The sequence below is a fragment of the Antechinus flavipes genome, chromosome 2 (assembly GCF_016432865.1).
Source record: "Antechinus flavipes isolate AdamAnt ecotype Samford, QLD, Australia chromosome 2, AdamAnt_v2, whole genome shotgun sequence".
Lineage (NCBI taxonomy): Eukaryota > Metazoa > Chordata > Mammalia > Dasyuromorphia > Dasyuridae > Antechinus > Antechinus flavipes.
The window spans coordinates 400271089-400286841 of record NC_067399.1 but is presented as its reverse complement, the minus strand read 5'-3'; the positions used below and the strand labels follow the sequence as shown (position 1 = coordinate 400286841).

Here is a 15753-nt window from a genome sequence, read left to right as displayed (position 1 = left end):
TGCTTTATACACAGTACTTCCTATATTGGTCTTGGCCCTGCTCTGGGTCTGGATAGTTTTGGTTGAACTAGAAAGAAGTTACCTCCTCCCTTATTCTCCCCTTCTTTCCTTCTCCTTTTGGATTTCCTTCTTTTCTCCCTTCCTTATCTTTTTTCTTTCTCCTTTTCTACCATTTTTCCTGCTTCTTTCTCTCCTTCCTTTGCTCTCTCTACTTTTCTTCTCTCCTTCCTTTCTCCTTTTTTCTCCTTCTTTCAATTCCTCTTTTTTTCCTTTTTCCTTTTTTGTTTGTATCTGCTGCTTGTCCAGGAAAGCTCCCCTAAGGCTCTCCCTTTGTAAATATTTAAAAGGGTGCTAGATAAAGCAAAGATCAAGAAAATGAAGGAGAAATACCAATAAACTCCTTCTCTCCAGTCCTAGATTAGCCAAAGAAGAAGATCAGAAGCCTGGAGGCACTTTGGTGTGGTGCACCAGGAGTTCCTTAAAACCAGCTCATCTCCTCAAGGGTACAAAGCCAGAAAGATCTTCATAATCTGTAGGAACTGCCTCTAGGAGACAAAGCCAGATCCAGAGAAGTCACAGCACAAAAAGACAGGACTAAGAGGCAGTGTGTCTGAGGCCCTCCAAGAGGACTGAACCTAGACATTTCTCTGATACACTGGAGAGTAACAGGAGACTAAGACAGTAGTAGTAATAGTAGTAGTAGTAGTAGTAAAAGTAGTAGTAGTAGTAGTTGTCATCGTCACAGTAGTAATAGTGGTGGTGGTGGTGATAATAGTAGTAATAGTAATAATAGTAGCAGAAGCAGTTAACGTTGATATAATATTTACTATGTGCCAAGCATTGTGCTAAGTACATCATAAATATTATCTTATTTGATCATCACAACAATCCCAGGAGATAGGTGGTATTATCATTCCCATTTTATAACTGAGTCAAAAAGAGATTAAGTGACTTGAGCAGGAAATATCTGAAGACAAGCCTTGGTAGTTCACTGCCGAAGGAGCTGGAGATGGGCAGTGTATAGGCATTCCACAATGAAGGACACTTCAGAAATCCTTAAGATAGCCCAATGTCTGATGGTTACTTTAGTGCTGTTATAGCTGAAAAGAGCAGGATATAAAGCCAACTTTGAGCATGGGACTTCACAAGGAGAGGAACAGGAGATAGAGAGGAAGTCAGAACAAAGAGATGGAGGCAGAAGCCAGTGAGTGAAACAGATAGGAGCTAAATAGATCTATACCTAGATCCTTATCCCAGGCCAGGGTAACAAAGGAGAGCAGGAAGGAATATCAGGACCCAGCTATTTATTCTATGTAAATCCATAGAAAACCAGTAGCTTCAGCATTCAGATTAAATAGGGGACAAGATTAAGTATGTTCAGCCTGACCCATCCAAGAGTGTGGAAGAGCTTGGAACTTGGTCCTGGCACAAAGTTCCAGTCAAGAAACTAAAATTATTACTATGTGTAAATAAAAGTCTTTATATGGTGAAGAATTATTATGGGTTAAGAGAAGCCCATAGATAAATACAGGAGAAAAGATCTGCTCCATAATAAATACAAGTAGAATCTAGGAGAGGTTGGGGAATGAGGGTGAGAGGTGGTGAGAGAAGGGAGAAAAATGGCTTGGCTATGAGGATTTCAAGAATTGATAGAAGAAATGAAATAAGAAATGTAAATTTTGAAATTGAGATCTTTAGGGAAAAAAAAAACTTGAAGGAGAGCAAATAGCTAAGAACAGAAGGGAAAAGGGGAAAGAAATAAGTATATATATAGTGCCTATTATATGCCAAGAATCGTGCTAAGCGCTCTTCAAATAATATCTTATTTGATTTTTCCCATCTTATACTTGAGGAAAGAAAATAAAGTACAGAGAAAGAAAATGACTTGTTCAAGGTCATATACACAACTAGTAAGTATCTATCACCATATTTAACCTTAGAACTTCCCAATTCAAGTCCCAACACTTTATCCACTGCATTCTATCCATTCTACCTTAACATAACAGGTGGGAAGTTTATAGTGAACACAATAGTAGACTCCCTGGAAAACAGAGTGGAATAAACATAATTCAAAGACTCCATGAAATAAGAAATATTGGAACAAATAAAAAGACTGAAAAATTATAAGAACATATAAAGTCAAAAAGAGTTTATTTGGAAAACAGGTCAGAGATAGTATTCTGGACTAGTCCTAAATCAGGCCAGATAAGTGATTCAGGCTCAGAATTAAAATGCGATGAAATACACATGTGCCATAAAAATATAATAAAAGCTACTTTACTTAAAATTTAAAACTATACAATTCAGATTAAAAGCGATGCTCTTTCACCTCTATACTTCTCATAGCAATAACCATGTTAGATCAGAAAGGCATCTCTGAAAGGCAATTGGAATTCTACTAAAACCTCCAACATAAACTCCCCATTAAAGAGGAGGCAGGGTCTTTTATGTCTCAGGCAGCAAGGAAATCATGAGAATGATTTCCTTTAAAAGAAAATTCATCCAACCTACACAAAACAAGTAACATTCCTATCACAGAGAGATAATTTTAAAATAATCAAACTCTTTGAAACCCATGACCAAACAAAAAACCCAAAAAATATGATGGGTATCATATTTCAAGATGTTATAAAATAAAATTGTCTATTAGAGTATAAAATGTAAATCACATGTATAATTTAGATATAAATTATAAACACATACATTTACATTTGTAAATATATTAAAAACTGCTTAGTATAATCAGAGGATAAAATGAAAACAGAATCTAACAGTCACCTCCTGAAAGAAAATTTAAATAAAAAATACCTAGTGATATCATAGCCAACATCACAAGTTTTCAAATCAGAAAAAAACATGCTCACATATTACACATAAATAGCAAGAAACAGGATCAAATAAAACTACATTGAAACTACTATGAAAGAAAGGAAATCTTGGAATATGACATACCCAAGGCAAAAGAAAAATACCATTGAGGAAAATTGCAAATACTAAAAGAAAAAAAAATGGATGCTTAATGAAATAGAGGATTCTTAAGTATTCCTTTTTGAAAAGCTAGTAGGATTTGTAAACTAAAAACACAAGTCACAATAGAATACCAAAAACAAAGGATGCCTATACATTGAGGAATGACTAAACAAATCATGGTTTATGTATGTAAGACAATATTATTGCACCATAATGAATGACAAAAGGTACTAACTTAGAGAAATCTGGGAAAACTTGTATTAAACTGGTATCAAGTGAAATGAATAAGTCCAGGAAGATTTTAGACGGATAGACAGATATAAAGAAAAAAAAAAACTATAAAAGATGTACAATGACCATTCATGAGTTCAGAAGAATGATGAGAAAGTGTCATCCTACTTTTGGGTAGAGAAGTGATAGTCTAAAGATATAGGATGGGCCATACACTTTCATATGCAGTCATTATGTAATTTAGCTTGTTGACAATACTTATGTATAACAAGCAAGAGATTCTAACTGTAAGGAGATGAGTAGAGAATGCAAGTTGGTAGGCAGTGGTAGTAATGCAAAAGAAGAAAAGAATATCAATGAAATATTTAATGAAAGAGCAGAAGGAAGTTCAGAAGGAGACACATAAGCAAGAAATTTTTTTTTACTATCATGTTAAATTTAACATACACTTTAAAAAACCAAGGTGTGAAATAGAAATTCATAGTTTCATATATGTAATCAGCCTTTTTCTGTCCTTTGAATATTGAAATTTTCATATCTGTTGGTGTTTGACAAGGTCATTTGAAAAAAGTAAACAGGGATTAGAAATGGAGTTGTGATTTCACTGATATAAACACAGAGCTCCCAGTGAGGAAACACCCTCTATCAATTCAGACTGACATTTTTATACAACTTATAATCTTAAAAAGTAGTTTAGAGCATTTGGAGGTTAGATGACTTGACTAGAATAATCAGGTAGTATCTGTCAGAGGAAATATTTGAAACCAGATGCTGCTTCATATATTCATTTGTTACATTCATTTATTATGCTGCCTTTCATGGGAAAAAAAGAAATTATCTTTTAAAAAATCATCTATGATTTGTTTTTTATTTCTATCAGGCAGCATTGAAAAATAATGAGATAGTCTATTCAGTGGTTATTCTTTTTTAAAACAAGCTTTTTATTTTCAAAACATATTCATGGATAATTTTTCAACATTGACCCTTGTGTTTCAGATTTTCCCCTTTTTCCCTTGACTCCCTCCCCTAGATGGCAAGAATTCAACATATGTTAAATATGTAAAAATATATGTTAAATCCAATATGTATAAATATATTCATACAATTCTCTTGCTGCACAAGAAAAATAAAATCAAAAAAGAAAGAAAAGAAACAAAATGCAAGCAAACAACAAAAGAATGAGAATGTTATGTTGTGATACACACTCAGCTCTCACAATCCTCTCTCTGAGTTTATATGGGCCTCTTCATCACAAGATCATTGGAACTGGCGTCAATCATCTCATTGTTAGAAAGAGTCTCAGTGGTTATTCTGTACAGTGCCCCTTTCTGCTGACCATTTCCTTGGATGAGATGAACTAAGAGCTCTATTTTGCTTCTTATTCTGATTATGAGAGTCCTTGGTGAGAGTATCAAGCAGGAACAATCACAAGACAGACTGAGCAACTAGACAAAAATCCAAGTATGGACTTTGTCATCATACACAGACTTTTCTAAGAATTGACCAGAGCTGGTATTCCATGAGGAGGATATTCAAAGAGAATATGTGTATATTATAGCTAAAAAGTGATCAGATTGGAATAATAATAAATGACATGTATATTGTTTTGAGGTTTATAAAGCACCTTTTGAATTATCATCATTTGTCCCTCCAATAGGTCTATGAGGTAGTCAAAGCTGGGATTGTTGAAGACTGGGTCGCTACTTGATAGAGTAAATATAATATTGAGTCTGAAGATTCATCTTCCTGAGTTCAAATCTAGGTCTCAGATACTTACTAGCTGTATAATCCTGTTTCATCATCTGTAAAATGAGCTTGAGAAGGAAATGGCAAACCACTCCAGCAGAAAAATCCATGTACAGGATATAACTGGACAACAATAATAATCCACATATTAATTAAAATAGAAATTGTTGATGCAAACAAATAGCTAGAAATAATGATAGAAGTGTAAGTAGGAAACTAATTAATGGATTTAGTATTTAATCTTCCTTACTGCATATGCCACATCTCTAGTCCTTCATATTCTTTTCATTTATTCCTCCATTCAACAATCACCTAGATGTGAATAAAAGATGAATAAGCTCTCTGTAATCAGAGAGCTTAGACTAATGGGGGACATAAAAGAGGCGCATAAGTAACTCTATAATATCAGACAGAATATGTTAAGTAAATAAAAAGGGACAAAGCAAATGTCTTGAAAAGTTCAGTGAATAGAGAAATCATATTTGGCTTAGAGACTAAAGACTTCCTAGAAAAAGTGATATTTGTGTTAAACCTTGAAGGGTGGATATGATTTCAACAGAAATCATTTCAGGAAGGGGAAGTGAAAACAAAAGACACAGCATATGTTATATTGTAAAGACAAGAAATCACAAGGCATGTTCAGGGAAGAGGAAAACCAATTTGGCTGGAGTAAAAGGGGCATTCAATGGTCATGATGACAGATAAGGGGAAAGGCTAGGTGAGCTAGATGTGGAAAACGTTGAATGCTGAGTTAAGAAGCACAAGTTTTATCTTCTAGTTCAGTGGGAGTCCCTAAGAGTTTAAAGGAGAGGAGGACCAAGAGCAGAACTGTGCAGAAGAAAGATTCTTTTCTGTATTTGATTTATTTAATATTTTTCCTCAGTTAACTTAAAACAAATTTTTGTGTTTTTAAAATTTTTGAATTTTAAGTTCTCTCCCCATCCCCACCCACAATTAAGAAATCACATGTGAAGTTATGCAAAAGATTTCCATAAAAGTCATGTTGTGAAAGAAAACATAGATTTCCCATCCTAAAGAAAAAAAAATCTTCAAGAAAAATAAAGGAGAGAGAGAGAGAGAGAGAGAGAGAGAGAGAGAGAGAGAGAGAGAAAGAGAAAGAGAGAGAGAGAGAGAGAGAGAGAGAGAGAGAAGAGAGAGAGAGAAGAGAGAGAGAGAAGAGAGAGAGAGAGAGAGAGAGAGAGAGAGAGAGAGAGAGAGAGAGAGATCTCAAGAGAAAGAAAGAATTCTCTGGGTATGGATAGGATTTTTCATCATAAGTCCTTCAGAGTAGTTGTGGATCATTGTATTACTGAAAATATCAAACTCATTTACAGCTGGTCATCCCAGAACATTGCTATTAGTTTGTATACAATACATTTCACTTTGTGTGACTTCATGGAGGATATTCCAGGGTTTTTTTTTCCTGGGACCATCCTGCTCATCATTTCCCATAGAACAATAATATTCCATCATAAACAAATACCACACTTTATTGAGCCATTCCTCAATTGATGAGCATCCTCTCAATTTCCAGGGATTTTTGCCCTGAGAAGAGAGCTGCTAGGAATATTTTTATGAATATAGGTCATTTTCTTTTCTTTTTAAAATCTCTTTTGTTATTTGTGCCTAGTAGTGGTGTTTTGGGGTCAAAGGTTAAGCATGAATTTATGACCCTTTGGGCACAGATCATATTTTTGATCATTTATCAAACGAGGGATGGGTCTTATTTTTTATAAATTTGACTCAGTTTCCTCTATGTTTGAAAATTGAGGCCTTATTATAGAAACTTGCATCAGAATTCTGTTTACATAACTGTATTCTCTCACCTTATATTATTCTCTCTCTCCTTTCACCCTGTTTCTCCTGAAATGTTTTAATACTGACCACTCCCTCCACCAATATACCCTCTCTTTTATCACCTTTTCCCCTTCCCCTGTTCCATTCCCCTCCTATTTTTTTGGCAGGGTAACATAGATTTCTATACCCATATTGAGTAAGTATATTATTTTCTCTATGAGCCAATTCTGATGAGAGTAAGGTTCACTCATATGCCCTCTCCTCCTCCTCTTTCCCTTCACTGTAAAAACTTTTTCTTGCCTCTTTTTTAATGGCAAATAATTTGCACCATTCCACTTCTCCCTTCAGAAGGAAAATTCTTTTTTAAAATACATGCAAAGATAGCCTTCAACAACCTGCAAAATCCTCTGTTCCAAATTTTTCTTTCTCTTTTCTCTTCATCCTCCTTTCCTAGATAGCAAGTCATCCAATATAGATTAAACCTGTGCAATTCCTCCAAACACCTCTACATCTATTATGCTGCACAAGAAAAATCAGATCAAAAAGGAAAAAATGAGAAAGGAAAAACCAAACAACAAAAAATGTGAAATCACTATGTTGTGATCTTCATTCAGTCCCCATAGTCTTCCCACAGATGTAGATAGCTCTCTCCATCACAAGTCCATTAGAATTGGCCTGAATCATCTCATTGCAGAAGAGTACATCCATCACAGTTGATCATCACATAGACTTCTTGTTGCTGTGTACAATGTTCTTTTGGTTTGGCTTGCTTCACTCAGCATCAGTTCATGTAATTCTTTCTAGGTCTTAATGAGATAATCCTGCCGATCATTTCTTACAGAACAATAATATTCCATAACATTCATATACCAAAACGTATTCAGCCATTCTCCAGCTGATGGGCATCCACTCAGTTTCCAGTTGCTTGTCACTACAAACAGGGCTGCCACATACATTTTTGCACATGTGGGTCCCTTTCCCTCCTTTAAAATCTTTTTGGGATATAAGCCTAGTAGAAACACTGCTGGATCAAAAGGTATGCACAGTTTGATAGGCCTTTGGGCATAGTTTTAAACTGCTCTCCAGAATGGTTAGATAAGTTCACAACTCCACCAATAATGTATTAATGTCCCAGTTTTCCCACATCCCAAACAACATTTATCATGTTTTCCTGTCATTTAGAAAAAAGATTTTTAAAGAGTCCAATGAAGGCCCAAACAAGAAGGAAGGGAGACCATTTAGGAGGTCAGAAATTCTGGCAAGATTTGGTTAGGGCTTGAAATATATTGTGGAAGGGAAGAAGAATAAACATTAATTAAGTAATTACTCTGTTCCAGGACTGTGCTAAGCACTTTGCAAATAAATATTACCTCATAACCAGGGGAGGTAGGAAGTGTTCCTATTTTTTAGTTGAGGATTAGTGACTTGCTCAGGGTCATATAGCTATCAAGTATCTGAGCTCACACTTGAACTCAGGTCTTCCTGATTCCAGGGCCAGTGCTTTATCTATTGCATTGCATTATATGTTGAAAAGATCAATGAAGTCAGGAAATTCATGTTCAAATCTCAGTTCTGCCACTGACCGTATAATATTGGATAAGTCACTTGGATTCCTCATCTGTAAATGAAGTTGAATGATGATCTCCCAGCTTCTTTCCCACTATAATGTTATGATTACAGAGCTAAAACTGAAAGACAATTTAGATGCTACACACTCTAATCTTTTTATTTTATAAAGATTAGAAAACAGGCCAAGAGAGTAGTTATATGATTTAAAATGACATATATTTCCAGTGGGTGGACTGGAAAATGAAAGCCCACTCCTGCACAGTCAGCACAGCCAATCCATGGGGAGATTAGGTGCTTCCAGAAATACAAGACAAGAACTTTTCCCTTTCCCTATATTAGTATGCACATGTACCATTTCCTGTGTTAACTGAAATGATGTTGAGAAGCCTTTCCATTGGTTATTGGGGGGTACATATAAGGTCCAAAGAGATGACTCTTTTTTTTTTTGAGACAACTACTAATAAAAAAGAGGACCCAGCCCTATCTCACCCGCTCTTTCTCCAACATCCTTGTGTGTTTATCCTTTCTTTATTTTAAGTAAATACCAAGTTATGGTTCATGAGCTGCAAAAAATTAGAAGAGTCTTTTGAGTACAACAAATAGAATCTCAAAGAGCTTGCAAAAGGACTGAGTTCTCATTGGCCAGTCCCCTTATTTCACATGCATACACATAGGAGCATATATGTTTTATGTGTGGGAGATTTAATAAGGTAGTAACAAATCTGTTTGTGTAACCTTTTGCACGTCTTCTAATTTCTAAACTTGCATTCAAGACTTCATTATCTGTACCCTTTTCTAACTTCTGCAATTTTGACTTGGTGCCCATTTCTCACATCCACCTGTCATTTTCCTTTCTAGTCCTAATTTCTACACATTTCAGAGCGCAAGAATATATCCTTAGGGCTTATTTACAAGGAAAAAGGGAATATACAAATTTGGCAATAATATGTCAGGGTACAGTAATTAGAAATATGTATGTAAGACATAAGACATACCCAGTTCCAGACAGTTGTGCCCACGCTTTCTAACCTAAGCCTTAGCTAAAGTTTCCCAGATTTCTCTCAGCACCTGGAAAATCTGTCTAGGCTAATATAGCCATACTGCCTGATCCAAAAGAAGAGACTCTTCACTCCCCAAACCCTCATTTTTCTCTTCTTATTTAATATGTTAACAGGCTTCCTGGAATAAGACTTCCTCTGCCTGTTTGTCTAAACCCAGACTTATCTAGCGTATTAGGAAGCTCTTGATGGAATGGTAAGTTTTCTATTTCTGCTCATACTTAATCACCTAAGGAAGGCACTTTAGATTGGTAGAGACAACATGTCTTGGAATCAGAGACTAAACTTCAAGTTTTTTTTGAGATATGCTGTGTGACCCTGGTCAAGGGAATTTCTTCAATAGAAATTTTATGAACTAATTAAAAAACAGATCTGGTCCAAAGTCTGCTTACAAGGAAACAAGAAGGACTAAATAAGGAATATTCCTCTTTACTTTAAAAATCAGTCAATTAATAAATAAGTACTTAATAAATGCTTACTAAGGACTTACACTATGCTTAAAGTTAGGAATACCAAGAAAGGCAACAAAAAAACCCCAGCCCCTTCAAAAAGCTTACTCTCTAATAAGGGAGACAACATGCAAAATAATTATATATGTACAAGATAAATACAATATAACTGGAAGGTAATATCTGAAGGAAGGCTTTAGCCTACCTATGGTAGTGGAGGGAGATTTGAGAGAGTAGGGAATTCTAGGAAAAATCTCCTCTAAAAGATGAGATTTGAATTGAGTCTTGGGAAATTAAGAGGTAGAGATGATGGAGGCAGAGAATTTTAGACATGATGTACAAAAACAAAGAGATGGGTGATGGAGTATCATGTTTGAGAAATTATAGGCAGGCTAGTTCAGATAGGTCATTGTAGACTTAAGTGGAAAGCAGTAATGTATAGAAAGCTTGGAAAGGGGCCAGATTAAGGGAAAAAATCAAAATGTCACCCTCAAAATTAACCATAGATGATTCTTTTTCTTATAAAGATGTAAATGATAAAGTAACTGTTAATAATATAAAATATTTGGGAATTTATCTGCCAAGTGAAAGTCAGGAACTATATATGCAAAACTACAAAACACTTTTCACACAAATAAAGTCAGGTCTAAGCAATTGGAAAAATATCAAATGCTCGTGGATAGATTGAGCAAATATAATAAAGATCACAATATGACCTGAACTAATTTATTTATTTAGGGCTATACCAATCAAACTCCCAAGAAACTATTTACTGAACTAGACAAAATAGGAAAATTCATCTGGAAGAATAAAAGGTCAAAAATTTCAAAGGAATTAATGAAGAGAAAAGTAAATGAAGGTGGCCTAGCTGTACCTAAACTAAAACTAGATTATAAAGCAGCGGTCACCAAAACCATTTGGTATTGGCTAAGAAGTAAACTAGTTGATCAGTGAAATAGGTTAGGTTCACAGGACAAAATAGTCTGTAACTATAGCAATCTAATGTTTGACAGATCCAAAGACCCCAACTTTTGGGATAAGAATTCACTATTTGACAAAAACTGCTGGGAAAATTGGAAACTAATATGGCAGAAAGTAGGCATAGACCCCACCTAACATCATATACCAAGATAAGATTGAAATGGGTTCATGGTGTAGATATAAAGAATGATACTATAAACAAACTAGAAGAACATAGAATAATTTACCTCTCAGATTTGTGGAGCAGGAAGCAATTTGTGACCAAAGAAGAACTAGAGATCATTATTGATAATAAAACAGATACTTTTGATTATATTAAGTTAAAAAGTTTTTGTACAAACAAAACAAATGCAGACAAGATTAGAAGGAAAACAATAAACTGGGAAAACATTTTTATATCTAAAGGATCTGATAAAGGTCTCACTTCTAAAATATATAGAGAATTGACTCAAATTTATAATAATTTAAGCCATTCTCCAATTGATATATGGTCAAAGAATATGAACAGATAATTTTCAGATGAAGAAATTGAAATGATTTGTAACCACATGAAAAGATGCTCCACATTGATCAGAGAAATACAAATTAAGACAACTTTGAGATACCACTACCCACCTGTCAGATTAGCTAAAATGACAGGAAAAGATAATGACGAATGTTGGAGGGGATATGGGAAAACTGAGACACTGATACATTGTTAGTGAAACTGTGAACAGATCCAACCATTCTGCAGAGCAATTTGGAACTATGCTCAAAAAGTTATCAAACTGTGCTTACCCTTTGATCCAGCAGTGTTTTTACTGGGCTTATATCCCAAAGAGATATTAAAGAAGGGAAAGGGACCTGTATGTGCAAAAATGTTTGTGGCAGCCCTGTTTGTAGTGGCTAGAAACTGGAAACTGAGTGGATGCCCATCAATTAAAGAAAGGCTGGAATAAATTATGGTATATGAATGCTATGGAATACTATTGTTCTGTAAGAGATGACCAGCAGGAAGAATACAGAGAGACTTGGAGAGACCTACATGAACTGATGCTAAATGAAATGAGCAGAACCAGGAGATCATTATACATGGCAACAAGACTATACAATGATCATTTCTGATGGACGTGGCTCTCTTCAACAATGAGAGGATTCAAACCATTCCATTTGTGCAGTGATGAAGAGACCTATCTATACACAGAGAGAGGACTGTGGGAACTGAGTGTGGACCACAACATAACATTCTTACTCTCTCTGTTGTTATTTGCTTGCATTTTGTTTTCATTCTCAGTTTTTCTTTTTCTTCCTTGATCTGATTTTTCTTGTGCAACAAGATAACTGTATGAATATGTATACATATATTGGATCTAACATGTATTTCAACATATTTAACATGTATTGGACTACTTGCCAGCTAAGGGAGGGGTAGGGCAAAGAAGGGAAAAGTTTGGAACAAAAAGTTATGCAAAGGTCAATGTTGGAAAAATTACCCATGCATATGCTTTGTAAATAAAAATTTTAATAAAAAAAGTTGGAAAAGGGAATGGCAAACCACTCTTATTATCTTTGTTAAAAAAAATAAAAACCACCTTCCAAATAGAGTCACAAAGAGTTGGACACAAATGAAAATGACTGGACAACAGCAACATTAGAGTCAGTCAGAACAGTGCAGTAGAAAGAATATTAGATCTAGAGTAAATAACCTTTGATTCAGTTTATGTTTCTACTGCCTATTATCCATGTTACTGTGTCTAAGCCTCAAATCTCTCATGAGCAACTGAAAGAACTGAATCAGATGACTTCTGGGTTCCAAATCATGATTGTAGAGGGCCTTGATTGGCCTTGAAAGGAGATTGGATTTTTTTTTTTAATATTCAGTGTTACATACTGGGGAAATGAATGTGGACTACTTGCATCTTTGTTTTTCTTCCCAGGTTATTTTTACCTCCTGAATCCGATTTTTCTTGTCCAACAAGAGAACTATACAGATCTGCACACATATATTGTATTTGAAATATACTTTAACATGCTTAATGTGTTAGAGACTGACTGCCATCTAGGAGAGGGGGTGGAAAGAGGGAAGGGAAAAGTTGGAACAGAAGTGAGTGCAACGGACAATATTAAAAAATTACCCATGCATATGTTCTGTCAATAAAAAGCTATAATAAAAAATTGTAAAACACACACAAAAAATATTCAGTGTTACAATCATGATGCTTATCAAGTAGTAAGTTGACTTGCTTAGAATGGTGTGTGTATGGATTCCTTTCAGTATTGTAGGAACTAGTTATGTAAATCTCAAGACATTCAAATCAGAATATGAACTATGATTTATGATCAGTTGAATGAAGCACCCTGAAGACCATGAAGATAAAAGACAGAAAAAACAAGGTACCACTGGAAGACTCTCCTATTGCTCAGATTGAGGAAAAGAAATCTCAATACAGATCATCAAATTGGCAGAAGTGCAATACAGGCAGAAATGATGGGCACTTTAATTAACAGAACATCTGCTGTCTTATTGAAAGTTTTATTTTTCAAAAAATGCAATAAAATAGGTTACTACTACTATAGGCAGCTAGAAGGCCCAGTGGTGGGCAAATCATTTTCCTGAGCTCAAACCTGACCTCAGACACTTACTAGCTGTATGATCCTTGGCAAGTTACTTAACCCTCTTTACCTCAATTTCCTCATCTCTGAAATGAGCTAGAGAAGGAAATGGCAAACTCCACAGTATATTTGCCAAGAAAATTGGAATCACAAAGATTTGGACACAACTGAAATGACTGACCAAGAACACTGATATGGATCTGATCTCTGGACCTGCTTCTGACCAAGTCTCGTTACAGATCCCAAAACTGGCTTAGAGGCAACATGGGAGACATGATAGAGATTAAGTTAGGTGGGGGAGTCTTGTGAAAATGTGAAGAGAAACAAGAAAGATTTTGAAGCTATCAATGCCAGAGAGAGAAAAAAATAATGGATGGCTCCACTGCTTGGCCTAATGAATCTCTCTAGAGGACAGGAAGTGCTTGGCTTCTATCTCTGTCAAAAAGAATAGTTTCAGTTTAGAAAGAGTAGAATAAAGAAGGAGCTGAAAGAAAAAAAATTGGTGAGAGCATCTACACTAAAAGAGTACATCTAGTTGCTCTGAAGAAGTTCAAGTTTTTCTTGCCCAGGGACATTAAATCTCAAATTACCTCCCCAAATTTATGGATATGGTTGTTAAATAATTCTCTATGATTTCTAAGGAATTGTAGAAAAAGGGAGAGGGAAAATAAAGCTGGAAATTAGCCACTTGTTTCTTGATTTACAAAAGGAGAAGGTCAAATCCACAAATAAGTCACTGTACTGGATGTTGATTCTGGGGAAATTTAGAAATTAAATGAACAGTTCATAAGCAACTAGAAAGACAAATAGATCAATTTAAGCCAGTATTGTTTTCACTAAGATAATGATTTGATTTCTGACATATTTAGGAGACTGGAGGAGTACAGAATCTTGTAAAAATAACAAACCTGGATTTAATAAAGGCATTTGATCGCGAGTCTATCACGATATTATTGTGGGCTACATATAGATATATAGGCTGGATGGTAATATGTTTAGATAGATTCAGAGATAACAGAATGATCATGCCCAAAAGGTGCTTGACGTTAATCATCAATTGATGACCAACTGAAATGGGCTGAGTTGTCTGAGGAGGATGAGAATAAAGTCACATGAGGATCTGCTTGAAGGAACAAAGAATATTTAGTCTGGAGATTTCAGAGAAGAAACTAGGGGACATAAAAGGTATTTTCAGATACGCAAAGAACTATCTTGTGAAAGAGGAATCCAAATTACTCTGCCTGACCCAAGTGGGCAATATAAGTGGAAATGATAGTGAAGTAGATTTCAGCTCATTACATTTAAAAAAAAAAAAAAGGTCTTCCAATGTTCTAGCAATTAGAGCCCTCCCAAAGAGGAAAATGTGCTAACAAGTTTGAGAACAAGTTCATCATCACTGGAAATATTTGAGGGCTTGTCTAGCTTTAAGACTCTGCAATCTCATGGAATACACAGCTTGTAAGTTTACACAGAACTGAGCATTCAACAGGATGAGATATAAAGAGATTGGACCTTGGTTCCCAGAGCTTTTCAGCACTTTCCATGAACAAACCTGCTCATTTCAACAGCAGCAGAATGATGCAGGTTCTTCTTTACTGATCATGCCAAATTTGAACTTGATACTCATGTGCTGACAAAAGAGCATCAAAGCAGATCATGAATGTGCACATCCCTGACAGTTTAATAAACATTCTCCTCGTGAACACAAAGGCATAAACATTTTTTAAAAGCTGTTGGTTAATATTTTGAACAGAGTTTACATTCCACTTGGCAACTGGAAAGAGACAGAAACATATTTCAACTGTCTTCCTGAAACAAGAAATAATATTCTGGGGTTTTTCTAATTAAATAGTTTTGAAACTTTTTGAACAAATGCCCTGCTGCACACTAAGCCTATCCATCCCTTGATACATCTCTCATCCCTCTATTTGATTTAAAAAAATAATAGGATAAGAAGCCAGTGATGGGAAGGATTCAATATTTAAAGAGACTCTTAGAAAACCCTAGAGACTTAAGGGAGAGAAGAATGATGACTTCACTTCAATTGAAAGCCATGGTTTAGCTGTTAATTACCTTTCTGACTTAAAGGCAAGTTGCCCCTCTTTATAAGCCCCAGTTTTTTCAGCTTCCAAATTAGGGCACTATACCGGCTTATGTTCCCATGCTCCAGTGACCCTATCACTGTAACTATGGTTAAATCTATGTGACCTAGGAAAGTCACTTCACCTTTCTGAGCCCATCTGTAAAATGAAAGGATTTGACCTTTCAGATCCCTTATAAGCTCTGAATTCCATGGTTCTATTTAATGAATTAAACTTAATTCAATTAAATTCAATGAACACTTATGAAACTGCTCCAGC

The 15753-nt window shown here is 35.3% G+C and overlaps 1 protein-coding gene across 2 annotated transcripts in view; it reads right to left on the bottom strand.

Moving 5' to 3' along the window:
* ADAMTS2 (ADAM metallopeptidase with thrombospondin type 1 motif 2) overlaps positions 1-15753 on the bottom strand; it is a 472323-nt gene that overhangs the window by 133586 nt on the left and 322984 nt on the right. The window lies entirely within an intron of this gene.